General features: G+C 42.3%; 1 protein-coding gene across 2 annotated transcripts in view; it reads left to right on the top strand.

The window, feature by feature from the left end:
- The window catches only part of TSPAN17 (tetraspanin 17), a 58,984-nt gene that overhangs the window by 22,660 nt on the left and 18,675 nt on the right, over nucleotides 1-17,649 (top strand). The window lies entirely within an intron of this gene.

Raw genomic sequence — 17,649 nt, 5'->3', positions numbered from 1 at the left:
GGTATGGGGAAGGACTTCCCTCCCATCTCTGTCATTCCCATAAAACCACACCCTTTAAAAAGAGTTAACCTCTTACATAGAACATGCTGGCAGAAAGTCTATTGGTTTCAGTTCACACAGGCCAGCAACCTGCGTGACACATACCTCCCCTCATATACCATACCAGTGACTGCCACAATACACACATATAATATAAATATATATTACACACACATCTATCATCGTTTGTCTTTGTGTATGTATATGTACATGTAATGCTGAGAACAAGGATATTCTATGCAAACAGAACAAGCGTATAAAATTGCAGCTATATAGACTACTAAACTAATGCTGATTGACTTAGATTTATCTGGTGACCATTTAATGGCTGAGATTGGCCAGCGCAAATAAACCCTTAGGCCAGTTTCACACGTCCGGATATTTCCGGTATCGGAGATATCCATGTGGCAACTGTATGTGGCAGTTGAATTACATGGATGGGCGCCTGGGAATCAGCTACAGGTAGTGCTGTTCCCAGGCGCCTGTGCTGAACGCTGCCCTCATCATGGTTCCCTGCCGGTGCTGTGATCAGCACCAGCAGGGACCATAGTGAGGGTAGTAGTAGTGTACTCTGTGTCTCCACTTGTAAAATTAAGAATAAAATAATAAAATCCTTATAATTACCTCTCCTAGGTGTCCCCCGCTGGCATCCATGCGACCGCTGCTGCAGAGAAGCCAAGGAGAATGAGCGGCTCAGTGAGTGACAGGTGAGCTACAGCTCCGGAGCCGCTCATTCTCCCCGGCCCCTCAGCGTCAGTGGCCAGAAGATATTTTTTTTTCCCTCAAATTTTGGCTATATGAAATTCTAAACCATTATGTTTTAACAGGTATTTAGGTTATGTATACTGGGGCACATATGCAGTGAATTTTACAGATGGAAAAACTTCTGCGTATTGTGGTAGCAGAATTTGAGAAATGTTATGCACACACTGCAGAAAATCTCCACAGGGTAACTTGGCTGGAGCTGTGGATTAGAAATTTTCTGCGGAGTTTATATGCCGTCACTTATTTCTGCAATAATAAGCGATAGCATATTGCTGTGAAATGCCATCACTTATCCTTAGAATTAAGAGAGATTCAACGCATCAGGTGTCCAAAAGGTGTTTTTTTTTCACCAGTTAGAGCATGACTTGGTGCCGTGTCAAATTGGAATAGTTCTCTAAGGCCTCATTCAGACATCAGTGACCTGTCACATGACTCACTGACGTCACCGCAGGTCCTTTCACACCACCGCGTCCCATACAACAAAACAGACAGAGCGGAGAAAACATCGGGGGCCATCGGAAGGTAAATATAATCTTTTATTTTAAATTTTTTTTACCATTTTTATTCTTTTTTTTTTTTTTTTTTACTATAACTTGGTCACTCTATATAAATCCATGCCTGTTCCATGGATTTATATAGTGTGACCAAGTTGTCAAGCACGTTTCCAAGTGATGCTAAAATAGCTTGGAAAAGCGCTTGATAACCCGCATGCAAAAATGCTTGACAAACGCTTCTACCTGGCAGGAAAAACGCAGGTAAAATCCGCATGCGTTTTTCCTGCCAGGGAGATGCGGAAAAAATATGCAGCATTTCTGCATCGTGGGCACTTAGCCTAAATCAGAGAGATATGTCACACAAAATAGTTAATAAATAACATTTCCCACATGTCTACTTTAAATTAGCGCAATTTTGGAACCAAATTTTTTTTTTGGCTAGGAAGTTATAAGGGTTAAAAGTTAACCAGCGATTTCTCATTTTTCCAACAAAATTTACAAAACCATTTTTTAGGGACCACATCATATTTTAAGTGACTTTGAGAGGTCTTTATGACAGAAAATACCCAAAAGTGACACCATTCTAAAGACTGCACCCCTCAAGGTGCTCAAAACCACATTCAAGAAGTTTATTAACCCTTCAGGTGCTTCACAGGAATTTTTGGAATGTGGAAGAGCAAAATGAACATTCAACTTTTTTCACAAAAATGTTACTTTAGACCCCAGTTTTTTTATTTTCACAAGGGTAACAGGAAAAAATGGACCCCCAAAATTTGTTGTGCAACTTCTCCTGAGCACGCCAATACCCCATATGTGGGGGCAAGCCACTGTTTGGGCGTCCAGCGGGATTTGGAAGCGAAGGAGTACCATTTGACTTTTTGATTGTAATGATCGGACGCCATGCCGCTTTTGGAGAGCCCCTGATGCCTAAACAGTGGAAACCCCCCACAAATGACACCATTTTTGGAAACTAGACACCTCAGGGAACTTATCTAGATGTGTGGTGAGCACCTTGAACCCCCAGGTGCTTCGCAGAGGTTTATAACATGGAGCCATGAAAATAAAAAAATCAATCATTTTTGTGGAAAAAGTTGTTTTAGCCCCAAATTTTTTATTTTCACAACGGTAAAAGGAGAAAATGGACCCCAAAAACTTTTGTGCAATTTCTCCTGAATACACCAATACCCCCATATGTGGGGAAAATACAGTGTTTAGGCGCACGGCAGAGTTTAGAAGGGAAGGAGCACTGTGTGACATTTTGAACGGAAAATTGGCTGCAATTGAGAGCGGATGCCATGCCGTGTTTGGAGAGACTCTGATGCACTTATATAGTGGAAACCTCTCACAAGTGACCCTATTTTGGAAACTAGACCCTTCAAGGATTTTATCAAGGGGTATAGTTAACATTTTGAAACCAGAGGTACGACACAGAAATTGATAAGTTATTCAATATCATGACCTAATGTTATCATTAGTTTTGAGCGTAAGTGCTCGCTACTTGAGTTTGCATCGGGTACTCAGGTATGCAACATGTATCGCGGGTGCTCAAGTGACATGCTCGAGTCCCCGCCCGCATGTTTCACGGTTATTAGACACCCCAAAAAAAATCATGCGGGGGATCGCTCGTGCATGACAGGCAATCCCCCTCAAGGTTTTTTTGGACGCGAAGTATATGGTGCGAAGACTTGAGCATGTCACTCGACCACCCGCGATATTCAATGCATACCCGAGCACCCAGTGCAAACTCAAGGAGCGAGCACTTGCACTCAACACTAGTCGCCATATTGTCATCTTTTTTTTTTTCTTTGCTTTTGAAATAATCCCAACCCTAACCCTAGCGTTTATTTTTTTACTCCATTCCTCGTGTGGTATAAGTGATTAGACTACTTTATTCTTCGGGTCGGTTTGATTACAGAGATACCAGACTCATATTGGATTTTTATGATTGACAGCTAAAAGACGCTTTTTTTTGCAAAGATTAGTTTTTGCATCGCCATATTTTAAGAGCTATAATTTTTCCATATTTCGGCCGAAAGTCATGTGATGGCTTGTTTTTTGTTGGACGAGTTGACGTTTTCATTGGTACCATTTTCAGGCACGTGACATTTTTTGATCGCTTTCTATTCCGATTTTTGGGAGGCAGAATTTTTTATGTCGTTCCGCGTGTGGTAAAATTGATAAAGCAGCTTTATTCTGCGGGTCAGTACATTTACAGCTGTACCAAATTTATATTGTTTTTTTATGTTTTGGTGCTTTTACACAATAAAAACTATTTTATAGCAAAAATATTTTTTGTTGCATTGCTTTATTCTTAGAGCTATAACTTTTTATTTTTCGGTTGATGGAGCTGTATGGCGGCTTGTTTTTTGCTGGACAAGATGACTTTTTCCATTTTTATTTACTTTTGTCTTTTTGATTGCGTTTTATTCCATTTTTTGTTTGGCGATATGATAAAGCATAGTTTTTTGCTTACTTTTTTTATTTTTTTTATTTTACCGTGTTCACTAAAGGGGTTAACTAGCGGGACACTTTTATAGGTCAGGTCGTTCCGGACGCGGCAATACCAAATGTGTACTCTTACTGTTTTTTTTTTTTTTTTTTCAGAATAATATTTGTTTATGGGTACAATATATTTTTTATTTTTTGGGATGATTATTTTTTTGTATTTTCACTTCTGCCACTTTTTTAACTTTTACAATTTGTCCCACTATGGGACTTTCAATTTTTGCAGTCTGATCGCCTGTATAGCATAGAGTGCAGCAGAATCTCTATGCTATACAGGCTGTCAGCGCTGCACAGGCAGAAGGTACTTTGATCGCGCACTGCGCATGATCAAAGTAACTTCCTGCTGTCTCTTGACCGGGATGTTGTCATGACGACATCAAGTCACCATGACAACCACCTGGACCCGGCAGACAGCGCGGGACGCCGGAGAGGAGGTAAGTAATGTCGCTTACCTCCCCTTGATCCCGGAATGCTGGTATGTATGTATGTATGTATGTATGTATGTATTTTTATTACTTCCGGTCTGCATAAAAAATAAAAGAATGAACAGCCCCGTAGACTATAATGGGTACATATTCTATTTTTAAAAACCACGGTTGGAACACCTTTGTTAACCAGACATCTGACTGAGGCATTACACTCCATATCAGAACAGGACTGGTTCCAGGAGCCAATTTTTGAGTCCTGGTTTGGGCTCTATCCCACACCTTGGTCTGAGATATGATGTATACTGCAATGAATGGCTTCTATTGTTGACGTGTTTCCTGTCATTATGGAGAGACAGTGCATTTGACCATTGATCTTCCAGCGAGGTGCATGGCCTGGGCTTTGCAGATAGGAAAAAAGAACGACATGCAAGTGTTTAGAAAAGCTTTACTGAATACACAGTAATCTGATGTTCTGTTTCCTATGTCTTCTGTAGGTACAGTGGCTTCCAAAAGTATTAATAGCTCTTGGCTTTTTACTCATTTTGTTACATTACAACCAGTGTTGCATCAGCCCTAAATGGTCCGAAGTTGGTAAAAGAGAAAAATATAGGCATAAATTAAATGTATGGGATCAAATAACTAAAAATTGGCATGTGCATATGTATTCACTAGTGATGAGCGAGTGTGTTCTGTTAACACTTTCGCCGAGCATGCTTGGGTGCTCACCTAGTATTTGCTGCATGCTCAAATGTTATGTTTGAGTTACTGTGTGCTCATGATTTGCAACTGTTTGACAGCTTTAATACATGTGAGGAATGCCTAACAAACAGGCATCTGTCCGATCGATCACAGCATGATCGCGCAGGAGATGCTGAAATATCAGCACCTTCTGCCCGATCAGAGCAGGAGCTCAGGACTGCCAGTGGCCAGCACCGCCTCTGGCTGTTAACGCCCTAAATGCTGCGATTGCAACATGTAGGAAGCTGGCAGAGGGACAGGAGCTCCCTCTGCCTTCAGATCGGCTCCCCGCGGCTTCATCACGGGGGCCTGATCTTTGACATGGTGACCTGGGTTCATCATGACGGCCCCCAGGTCACCAAGCTACGGAAAGCTTCTGAGACCCTGCTCAATGCTAGTGCATTGCAATGCTTATACATTATACCTGTGAAAGTCCCATACAAATACGAAGTAAAAAAGTTTCAACATTTTTTTGGGGGGGAAAAATCTAAAAAATAAATCTTAAAAATATTACACTAATAAATACCCATTTTTATGTAAAAAATAAAAGGAAACAAGAAAAAGCAAACATTTGGAATAGTCGTGTTCGGAACAACTCAATGTATAAGCTTGTCACGCTACCCCCTTCAGTGAACGCCGTAAAAAAAAAAAAAAAACATGACAAAGTATGCTTTTTCATCATACCGTTGGGGGTGGGGGAAGTAAAATAAAACACGATCAAATAGACGAATGTGAATGAAAATATTAACCCTGAAAACGTCATCTTGTCCCGCAAAAAAAAACAAGTCGCCATACAGCTCCATCAGCAAAAATTTAAATGTTACAGCTCTCAGCATACAGCGATGCAAGGATAATTATTTTTTCTATAATAGTTTATGTAACAGCGCAAAAACATAAAAAAATTATATAAATGTGGTATCGCTATAATCGTACTGACCCGAAGAATAAAACTGCTTTATCAATTTTACCACATGCGGAACGACATTTAAAAAAAAAAAAAAAAAAAAAAAAAAGCACGAGAAACAATTCCTGAATTGCTGGTTTTTGTTTATTCTGCCTCCCCAAAAATCGGAATAGAAAGCGATCAAAAAATGTCATGTGCCCGAAAACGGTAGCAATAAAAGCGTCAACTCGTCCCACAAAAAACAAGCCGTGACATGACTGTGGGCAGAAATTTGGAAAAATTATAGCTCGCTAAATATGGCTATGCAACTAGTTTTTGCAAGAAAAAAGCATCTTTTAGTGTGCGGCAGCCGCCAAAAATAAAAACCTGATATAAATCTGGTATCACTGTAATCTCACTGACCTGAAGAATAAAGTCGTCTAATCATTTATACCTCACGAGGAACGGCGTAAAAAATAAAACGAATTCTTTATCTGCTGTTGAATTGTTCATTCTGCCTCCCAAAGATTGCAGTAAGGCTCGGTTCACATTTATCCTGTGCTCTCCGCTTACACCGGGGTTTCCGTGTAAATCTCTGAAATACGTGATTCAGACTGAACCCCCGGTGGATGGAGATACTGTGGAATGCCATCTGACCTGTGATTCAGCTTTGTCCGTGTTCTTAGGCGTGCATAAAAGCACAGTCAACCACAGTTTTGCGCACCTCTGAAAAGGACACGGCTGAACAGAAGCCAGATGGAGTCCAGAGTAACTCTGTTGCCACATTATAGTGAATAGATCCCGCTGGGATTTCATCTGAATCGCGTCACCCGGAGATTTAGATGGAAACCCCAAAGTAAGTGCTCAGCGTAGAGCACAGGATAAATGTGATCCCAAAAGTATGTAAAATTTTCTCAACAAAATATTTCTACTCAGTCCACAAAAAAAGCCCACGCTCTGATCCTTCATCTGTTAACGGAAATATAGGGGGATTCCACGTTACTGGTAGCACAAAGGCTCTGTGAAAGCAAAATGGCTTCTCGCCCCCCCAGAAGAAATTCAGCAAATTCTGCGTTCCCAAATCCAAATGCCCCCCTCTCCCTTCTGAGCCCCACAGTGTGTCTAAACCACATTTAGCGTCCACATGCTTGGCAGGGGTATAATTTTCGAAATGGGATCACTTGAGGGGTATTCTGCTCTTCTAGCAGTTAGGGGCTCTGTATATGGAGTCCGTAAACTATTCTAGGAAAATCTGCGCTCCAGGAGGCAAATAGCGCTCCGTCCGTTCCGAGTCTCGACGTGTGGTTAAGCGGTACTGTACAGCCATACATTGGGTCCTACTATGTTCGGCAGAAATTGTGCGATAAACTTTGGTGCTATATATTTTTTTTACCAAATTCCCTGTGTGAAAATGTAAAATCTCAGGCTAAAACAAAATTTTTGTGGTAAAACTGTAATTTATTTTTTCTTCACTGCCCAATGGTATAAAATTCTGTGACACACCCTTGGTGTCAGTATGATCACTACACTCTTAGATGAATTCATTGAGAGATGTAGTTTGTAAAATGGAGTCACTTATGGGGGTTTCTGCGGTTCTGGCACATCAGAGGCTCTGCCCATGTGACATGACACCCTCAAACCATTCCAGCAAAGTTTGAACTCCAATTTGGCACTTCTTCCCTTCTGAGCTTTGCACTGTGCCTCAAAAGTAGTTTTCGACCACACATTGGGTACTGGCCACTCAGGAGGAATTGCATAATTTTGGAGGAAAGTAGGGGGTGTTACTTATAGTCTGAACATTCTAATTTAATGTCTTGTTGTGGTGGGGTGTGGGGTGGAGCGCCGGAGGAGCTGGAAACAGGAGTCAGGAGCGGCTGCTGCAGCTAACACTGTCCCCACTGCTAAAGAAAATGATTATTCACCGTTCCCCACGCCAATTCTCCTTAATCGCGGCATACAGTGTCTGCAGCAGCGCTCGGCAGTCATTTGTGCCCGCTACTAAAGAGCATAAGTATTCACCCCCCTCTCCACGCCCATGGGAGTGGAGAGGGGGTGAATATTCATGCTCTTTAATAGCGGGCACATGGAATTGCCTGGCAGTTGCAAGAGCGGCGGCGCTGCTACTTTGTGCTCCTGCTATTAAGGAGAGTGAAGTCACTGCTCCCCACGCCAATAGACCTGGCTTGTGGGAGCAGTAACTATTCCGGCAGCTAATCTCCCTTTGTGAGCGCTCATGGTAGTGATGTCATGCGCGGCTCACACTGTGAGATCAGTGCTGACAGCAGAGCAGGACGTGACGCTGGAGCAAAGGGAAGAAAGGCGAATAGGAGTGGTTTTTATTTTTTTGTGTGGTTGGGGTGCCATGCGTTCCAGGATGGTTGGGGTGCCTTGCGTACCAGGATGGGGGATATTACCCCTATAACAGTGTTAGCAGCAGACCCCCTCCCCCATAAAAGTGCATCATGACCACATTTTTTGCTTAACATTTTTTGCTCTATATTCCTCCTCTAAAACCTAGGTGCGTCTTATGGTCCAGTGCGTCTTATAGTCCGAAAAATACGGTATTTATTTTTTTCCATGGCTCTGTTATAAACTTTGAAGCCCCTGGGGGATCAAGATGCTCACCACACATCTAGATAAGTTCCTTGAGGGGTCAAGCTACCATAATGGGGGTCACTTATGGGGACTTTCCACTGTTTAGGCACATCAAGGGGGCTCTCCAAACACGACATGGTGTCCGCTCTGGATTACAGCCAATTTTGCATTCAAAAAGTCAAACTGCTCATTCCCTTCTTCAGCCCTGCCGTGTGCCCAAATAGTAGTTTTCCTCCACACATGGGGTATGTGCGTAGAAATTGCACAAGAATTCCTCCTGTGAAAATAAAAAATAAAAAATTGGGCTAAAGTGAAGTAACATTTTTGTGGAAAAAAAAAAAAGTTAAATGTTCATTTTTTTTCTTCCACATTGCTTTAGTTCTTGTGAAGCACCTGAAGAGTTAATAAATTTCTTGAATGTGGTTTTGAGCACCTTGAGGGATGAGGTTTTTAGAATAGCGTCACTTTTGGATATTTTCTGTCATATAGAGCCCTCACTACAAATGTGATGTGGTCTCTCAAAAAAAAAAAAAATGGTTGGTCAACTTTTAACTCTTCTAACTTTCTAACTAAAAATGTAAAGTAGACATGGGAAATGTTATTTATTAACTATTGTTTGACATAGCCTGAATTTTTATGCCCTTAAATCAGATATGTGCCCACGATGCAGAAATGTTCTGGATTTTTCCTGAGCGTTTCTGCATCTCCCTGGCAGAAAAAAATGCATGCGGATTGTACATGCGGATTGTACATGTGTTTTCCTGCCAGGGACATGCGGAAATGAAGCGTTATTCACTTACATTTCCGCATGCGGATTTACAAGCGCTTTCCAAGTGATGCTAACTAGGTCACACTATATAAATCCATGCAAACGGCATGGATTTATATAGTGTGACCCGAGAGAGTGGTTAAAAATAAACTAATACTTACCTTCCGATGGCCGCCGAGACTTGCAGCGCTCCTGTGCTGGCTGCCGTCAGATCGCGGTACTGAAAAGACCTGCCGTCACATGACTGTGACGTCAGCGCAGGTCCTTCAGTTCTGCTCGATCTGTCAGCAAGCGAAGAGAAGGAGTCCGGGGGCCGTCGGAAGGTGAATATAATCTTTATTTTTTATTTTATTCTTTTTTTATGGTACCTGGGTGTGAAGGAGAGTCTCCTCTCCTCTACACCCAGGTACCATCCGCACATTAGAACGCACCAATTACGCAAGTACAGATGCAGTCTTGCGGAATTGGCGCGTTCTAATGCAAGTCAATGGTGACGAAGACGCAGCACTTCCGCAAAATAATTGGTAGTGCTGCGTTTTTTTCCGCAATGATAATTCGCAGCGGAAATTTCCACAGCATGTGCACAGCACAAGCGGATTATCATTGGGGAACATGGCAGGCCTTCTACCATGCGTTTTTAATGCGTTTCCGCGTCGCGGAAACGCATTAAAAACGCATCGTGGGCACACAGCCTAAAAGTTTGATAATTTATGAAATTTTCAAAATTTTTGCCATTTTTTTTTTCATAAATACACTGCTCAAAAAATGAAAGGGAACACTCAAATAACACATCCTATATCTGAATGAATGAAATATTCTCATTGAATACTCTGTCCTGTACAAAGTTGAATGTGCTGACAACAAAATCACACAAAAATTATCAATGGAAATCAAATTTATTAACCAATGGAGGCCTGGATTTGGAGTCACCCCCAAAATTAAAGTGGAAAAACACACTACAGGCTGATCCAACTTTCATGTAATGTCCTTAAAACAAGTCAAAATGAGGCTCAGTAGTGTGTGTGTGTGTGTGTGTGTGTGTGTGTGTGTGTGGCCTCCACGTGCCTGTATGACCTCCCTACAAAGCCTGGGCATGCTCCAGATGAGGTTGCAGATGGTCTCCTGTGGGATCTCCTCCCAGACCTGGACTAAAGCATCCGCCAACTCCTGGACAGTCTGGTGCAACGTGATGTTGGTGGATGGAGCGAGACATGATGTCCCAGATGTGCTCAATCTGATTAAAGTCTGGGGAACGGGCAGGCCAGTCCATAGCTTCAATGCCTTCATCTTGCAGGAACTGCTGACACACTCCAGCCACATGAGGTCTGGCATTGTCCTGCATTAGGAGGAACTCAGGGCCAACCGCACCAGCATATGGTCTCACAAGGGGTCTGAGGATCTCCTCTCGGTACCTAATGGCAGCCAGGCTACCTCTGGCAAGCACATGGAGGACTGTGCGGCCCTCCGAAGACATGCCACACCACACAATTACTGACCCACTGCCAAACCTTTCATGCTGAGTGATGTTGCAGGCAGCAGATCGCTCTCCCCGTCGTCTCCAGACTCTGACACGTCTGTCACATGTGCTCAGTGTGAACCTGCTTTCATCTGTGAAGAGCACAGGGCGCCAGTGGCGACTTTGCCAATCCTGGTGTTCTGTGGCAAATGCCAAGCGTCCTGCACGGTGTTGGGCTGTGAGCACAACCCCCATCTGTGGACGTCGGGCCCTCATACCACCCGCATGGAGTCGGTTTCTAACAGTTTGTGCACATGCACATTTGTGGCCTGCTGGAGGTCATTTTGCAGGGCTCTGGCAGTGCTCCTCCTGTTCCTCCTTGCACAAAGGTGGAAGTAGCGGTCCTGTTGCTGGGTTGTTGCCCTCCTACGGCCCCCCTCCACGTCTCCTGGTGTACTGGCCTGTCTCCTGGAGGCGCCTCCAGCCTCTGGACACTACGCTGACAGACACAGCAAACCTTCTTGCCACAGCTCGCATTGAGGTGCCATCCTGGATGAGCTGCACTACCTGAGCAACTTCTGTGGGTTGTAGAGTCCATCTCGTGCTACCACGAGTGTGAAAACACAACCAACATTCAAAAGTGACCAAAACATCAGCCAGAAAGCGTTGGTACTGAGATGTGGTCTGTGGTCCCCACCTGCAGAACCACTCCTTTATTGAGGGTGTCTTGATAATTGCCAATAAATTCCATCTATTGTCTATTCCATATGCACAACAGCATGTGAAATTGATTGTCAATCAGTATTGCTTCCTAAGTGGACAGTTTGATTTCACAGAAGTTTGATTTACTTGGAGTTATAGTCTGTTGTTTAAGTGTTCCCTTTATTTTTTTGAGCAGTGTAGATGCAAGTCTTATCGAAAAACTTTTCCCGCCATCACGAAAGTACAATGTCTCGAAAAAAAACTCTCAGAATCAGCGGGATCTGTTGACGCGTTCCAGAGTTATTACCTCATAAAGTTACACTGGTCATATTTTAAAAAATGAGGCCCAGTCATTAACCTATAAAATTAAGTGGTTAAGCAAGAGACGCCACTAACCAAACAACACCATGAAGACCAAAGAGCTCTCCAAACAAGTCAGGGACAAAGTTGGTGAGAAGTAGAAGTCAGGGTTTGGTATTTTTTTATTTATTTTTTTTATTTATTTTTTTTTAAAAACCCATCACTGATGATCCCCCGGAGCACCATTACATCCATTATCCTCAAATGGAGAGAAGATGGTACCATAACAAACCTGCCAAGAGAGAGCCGCCCACCAAAACTCTCAGCTCGGGCAAAGAAGGCATTAATTAGAGAGACAGCACAGGGACCAAAGGTAACCCTGAAGGTGCTGCAGAGTTCCCAAGCAGAGACTGGAGTATCTGTCCATACGACCAAAATAAACCATACATTCCATAGGTGGACTTTATAGAAGAGAGGCCAGAAAAAAGTCTTAACTTGCACACACATTACAAGGCTCATTTTGAGTTTGCCAAAAGGTTTGTGGAAGACTCTCCAAATGTATGGAGGAAGGTGCTGTGGTCAGATGAGACCAAATTTTAACTTTTTCACCATCAAGGTAAAAGGTAAGGTAAAAGGCATGTCTGGCGCCAATCCAGCACAAATCATCGCCTCATGAACACAGTCCCCACATTGAAACATGGTTGTGGCAACATCATGCTGTGGGGATGTTTTTTGGCAGCAGGGAAAATGGTCAGAGTGGAGGGGAAGATGGATGGTACAAAATACATGGATATTCTTGAGCAAAACCTGATACTGTCAGTGATTTGAGACTGGGACCGAGGTTCACTTTCCAACAAGACAATGACCCAAAGCATTCTGCTAAAGCAACACTCGAGTGGTTTAAGGGGAAACGTGTAAATGTTTTGTAGTGGCCTAGTCAAAGCCCAGACCTTAATCCATTTGAGAATCTGTGGTCAGACTTGAAGATTGCTGTTCACCAGATGAAACCATCTAACTTGAAGGAGCTGGAGCAGTTTTGTCTTGAGGAATTGGAAAAATCCCATCGGCAAAGTGTGGAAAGCTCATAGAGACTTATCCAAAGAGACTTGAAAATGAAATTGCCGCAAAAAGAGGCTCTACAAAGTACTGACTTTATGGGGGGGAATAGTTATGCACACAGAAATTTTCAGTTATTTTGTCCTATTTTTGTTTGCTTCACAAAAAAGTAGAAAACCTAAAGTTCACAGTTGTAGGCATGTTCTTTACATGAACCCTAAAAAATACCTGTGAAATTCCCGGTTGTAAGGTAGCAAAACACAAAAAATGCCAAGCGGGGTGGTGAATACTTTCGCAAGCCACCGTATATCAGAATGTGCTTGGAATCCGTACAGTGTGTGACAGGTACTACCTGTAAGCACGTGATATAGTAATGCAACACTTTTCACCTTGGATGACCACCTTTTCTACATATCTTAGAGCAGATTAACAAAAGTATTAATCAGCAAAATTTAGCTGTGCAGACACATGATTATAATTCCCTACAACTAGAATGCACAACAGACAATAATGAAAATCAAAAAACTTTATTGAATAAAATTAGACAGACAAATATGGAATAGTACAGGATCCAACAGGTGTATATAGGGTAAAGTGCCAAGATAAATGAATAAATAAACAAATACACTAAATCATGGGGACATGTATAATATACTGTGGATGGCAATTAATGCTTAGAGACATGAGAAACCCAAGAAAATGTATTTAAAATTTCCACATGGTGGGTAAATGCAGACAAAACCGCAAAATGCATGATCTCCATACCAATAAATTAATGTATTAATGTATTCAAAGGCTCAGAAAGTGGAACTATGAATAAAAAGAGGAGGAGCTCTTCAAAATGTACATAAACCACAAAATTGTGGAATAGACAATCGTAATATTTCCCCTAGTGGTGAAAAGATAAAGTGACAATGCAAGTAAAGTGCAGATATGCAGAAATAAATGAAGAGAAAACAATTCATAGAATAAGGTAAAATACCCACAATTAGAGCAATGAACCCCTCATATGATAAAAAGGGGAGCAGATAAAGGATGAAATGAGATAAGCATGCTTACCACCAGTGTATTGGCACTGAATCTGGCGTATCCCGACGCGCGTTTCGCCTTTGCTGGCATTTATTCATAGTTCCACTTTCTGAGCCTTTGAATACTTTAATACATTAATTTATTGGTATTGAGATCTGTTGTGCATTCTAGTTGTAGGGAATTATATCTTAGAGCAGGACACATGAGCATCAGTTGCACCGCGTTGCGGTTGACTGCAGTTTGGTTGTGACATTGTAGTTAGTATATTATGGAGGCTTTTTGCCGATGACTGTCAGTGGAGAGGCTTGCCTGCCTTTGGGCTGGACATCTCAAATAAGGAAAAATTGAAAGAATTTGGATAGCTTTCCAATACTGTGTATAGTTTTTTATAGATTGCTAAAATTCAGTTTTCTCATGAGTATTGGTAAGTCAGGTCATTTTATTTTATGGACAAATTATAGTGCAGTAGGTAATGGCTTCCCAAATGATCTCGTGTTAGTCTGTCATTTAGCGAAGGCACCCAGTCTGTGTCCTCAGCTCCACCATGTTCTTCACTTCTGTTTAGCTTCAGTAGCACTTTCTAAGAAAGTGCATGTTTGACTTGGACCTGTTACTGTATGGCTGTGTGCACACGTTGCATTTTTGCTGCATTTTTTTTCCAGTGCAGATTTGTCACAAAACCTGAAAGGTTTCCTGATGCCAGCAAAATGAATGAGAATCCTGAAGTCTCATGCACACTTTGCTTATTGTTTAGTCAGTTATTTTTAAATCTGCAGCAAGTCAATTTTCTTACCTTTTTTTTTTTTGTTACAGATTTCATCCATATTAATGCGTGGGGAAAAATCTGCACCAAAAACGTGTGTTTTGACACTGTTTTTCCTGCCAAGAGATGCAGAAATTTCTGCACCAAATACTTAACATCTGCTCATACCCTATACCTGTATTACATGTTTTGTGTGACATCTCAGCACTGCTATTAGTACATGAAAATCAATGCTATCTCCTAGTAGTGATTACCTAATATCCCAAAGATGAGAGCGCAAAAACCTGATGTAGACGAAAGCAGCACTGTTTGGACAAGACATGATACTAATGTGTCCATGACCTCTGAGACAGTCACCGAAACAGTGTTTAGTTAGCTGGACTGTATATGCTGTGTGGGGTTTACAGGTGAACTATGGAATAATTGCTGCGGTCAATATTGCTTCCCCCTCCCCAAAGTCCTTATCTCTGGATCCTTGCCCACACCTGTGGCCAATGCCCTTATGCTCAGGAACCCACTCTATGAATCAGAATGGAAAGATGTGAACTAAGCAGCTCCTTCTGTGCTGGACCAGGCCTGTCAGTGCATTATGTCTGTCTTACAGGTGTGGACTAAAGCCCTACATGCACATTAGACTAATTTTGGCCGCACTCTCTGGTATTGATGGGTTCGGCTGACACTTTGTGTATAGGGGTGCTTGCCAACAGATTGTCAGTGGACACGTTGATCTGGCATGCCTGATTTCGGACTTTCCCATAGAGCACATAGGAGCACTCGGCCGAATGAGAACTCCAGTATATGAAAGAGATGGCCAAGATGGCTATTGGCAGAATCATCGTTCAGTCACCTAATGTGTATGGAGGCTTCATTTTAATGTTTTATTTCATAACTCAATAGTACACATTAGATGAATTACAAAGTTGCTTATTTTTATCAGAGTAATTTGCTTCTTTCTCTGGCCAGGACTGATCTTTCACACTCAATTCAGTGATCAAATCTGTACTCTGTCAATACAGACCTTCCCGTTGAGATAAGAGATAACTGTTGGTGCTTTTAAAATTCTATGGAGAGGCGGGGTGGGGGAAGCTAGAGGCAGACAAAGACATTCTGCTGCAAGTTCTTCTGAAATGCAAGTTACTTTTCTCCATAGAACTTTTTAAGCACCAACTGTCATCTATCTTGGTAATTGGAAAACCTGTTTTCACTATTGACAGGTATTACCTGTAAATTGAAAATGAAAGATTAGTCCAGGAGAAAGAGGCAACTTTCTCTGAGAGAAATTGGGTCCACATGGAGCTAGTATGTGAAGAAAGGGTGCCCATTTTGTATTATTCTTATTTTATGCACAGGTGTACAGTAAAAAGTATAGTGTGCGTGACACAAGTTAATTATAAGTGACATGACGCTTGATGGAAATGTTAGTAAATGTGTTCAGTACTGGAAGCGCTGGAATAGAAAACCATGTCCAAGTCAAAATGGTGACCTGCCTGCTGTAATCTGGAGCTGTTCTGTAACTGGTTCTAGGTGTAGCACACACACCTTCGGCAACTCCCACCTTTCTTGCAGGAAATATAAAGGGTCTCCGTGGTTACTTAATGGGAGGACATTTGTTTCTATGGCAACCAACTGAATCGCTGTGGGAAATCTTTTCTCACTATCCACTGCTCTGGCTTTCCCTTGTCAGTCTATATAGCTTGTCTGCTTTACCCCTCCTCCATCTCCTGTTACACCCTGCTGCCTTTACACTCCAGTATGGGGAGGCTGAGGCTCCCAGTACAATGTAACAGCTGTATTGTTCCTTCCCGCCCTCATAGCTGCTGAATTGTTGCAGATACTTGCTCTGTCAACTTCTTATGTATATTCTTTGTGCATGTATGTAGATGGGAAATGTATAGGGGGCGCCACTGTGACAAGAGCTTGCACAAATAAAAAGCTCTGGCCTGGTACGTCTGTATGCGGCAATATTGCAGATGTTCAAGCTTGTAATGCTTAGCTCAGAGTTAATAAATCGCAACTGTAATAATAATAAATTCCCCTTAAATATTAATACGTGGTAGTCATACCTGTAATCGGGAGATTAGATTGTGAGCTGCACGTGGGAAAGGGGCCAGTTTAAATGAGCTAAGTAGATTCTCTATAAACTTTGTTCTGATACTTTACTATTTTTTAGAATCCTATCACTGGGTTTATATTGCTCAGTTGCTGCCATTTAAAGATTTAAAAGGGGTCTGTAATCAGGTATTTGCTACCCCATCTGAAGGCAGAGACACTGGACTGGTTCCAGCAATGCACAATTTAGGGGCTGCTTGTAGCAATTTTTATTTAAATCATTTCTATTATATCTGCTGCAAATCTATCAGTTCTCTAAATGGTAAGCTCTGTATAACCCCGCCCACATGACTGATTTGCAGCTTTCTGCCTATGCACAGTGTACACAGAGAGCTGCCAATCAGTTGGTTGAGGTCACTGGACAATACAAAGGTGACATCAACTCCACAAATATTATGCCACTGCCACAGGGTAGTGTGGGGAGAGCCGGGCAACGCGTCTGAATTGGCACATCTAATAGATGCGCCTTTTGTAGGGCGACTGCGGGCTGCTATTTTTAGGCTGGGGGGGCAATATCAATGGCCCCTTACCAGCCCACAGCTGTCTGCTTTTAGCTTGGCTGGGGGGGGGGGCATGGAGGCGATCAGCCTGTGGCACTGCTGAGGTGTTATGGAAGCCTTTCTATGAATGGTCAGCCTTATGCAGGAGAAGTACACACCCCCAGGGACAAATCTCTGGTAACGCCCAGTTAACCTAGAACATGAATTGTAACCTAAACTTTACAAACTAATATTTATCTCTAGCTTTGTCTCCCTTTCTCCCCCTCTCCCTTTTTTTCATCCTCTTCCTTCCCATCCCGTTATTCACTAACTCCGTCGTAAGGCCCGTTTCTTTAGCATTTTAGTCAATGGGCAAAGTCTCTGTTAATGCGGCATCCATTGACGTCTGTGTCTAATGGATCCAGCAAGAAAAGTCGTCCCCCCCCCCTGTTCTATTCGTTCTAATGGATCATTACTGGGCATGTGAACATAGCCTAATACGCCAAATGCCCCCACCCATTGTACTTCTTGATGCCTGT

Source organism: Phyllobates terribilis, unplaced genomic scaffold, assembly GCF_046119375.1.
Source record: "Phyllobates terribilis strain yellow unplaced genomic scaffold, ASM4611937v1 Scaffold_11__3_contigs__length_659146591, whole genome shotgun sequence".
Taxonomy (NCBI): Eukaryota; Metazoa; Chordata; class Amphibia; order Anura; family Dendrobatidae; genus Phyllobates; species Phyllobates terribilis.
This window is presented reverse-complemented; position numbering and strand designations above follow the sequence as displayed.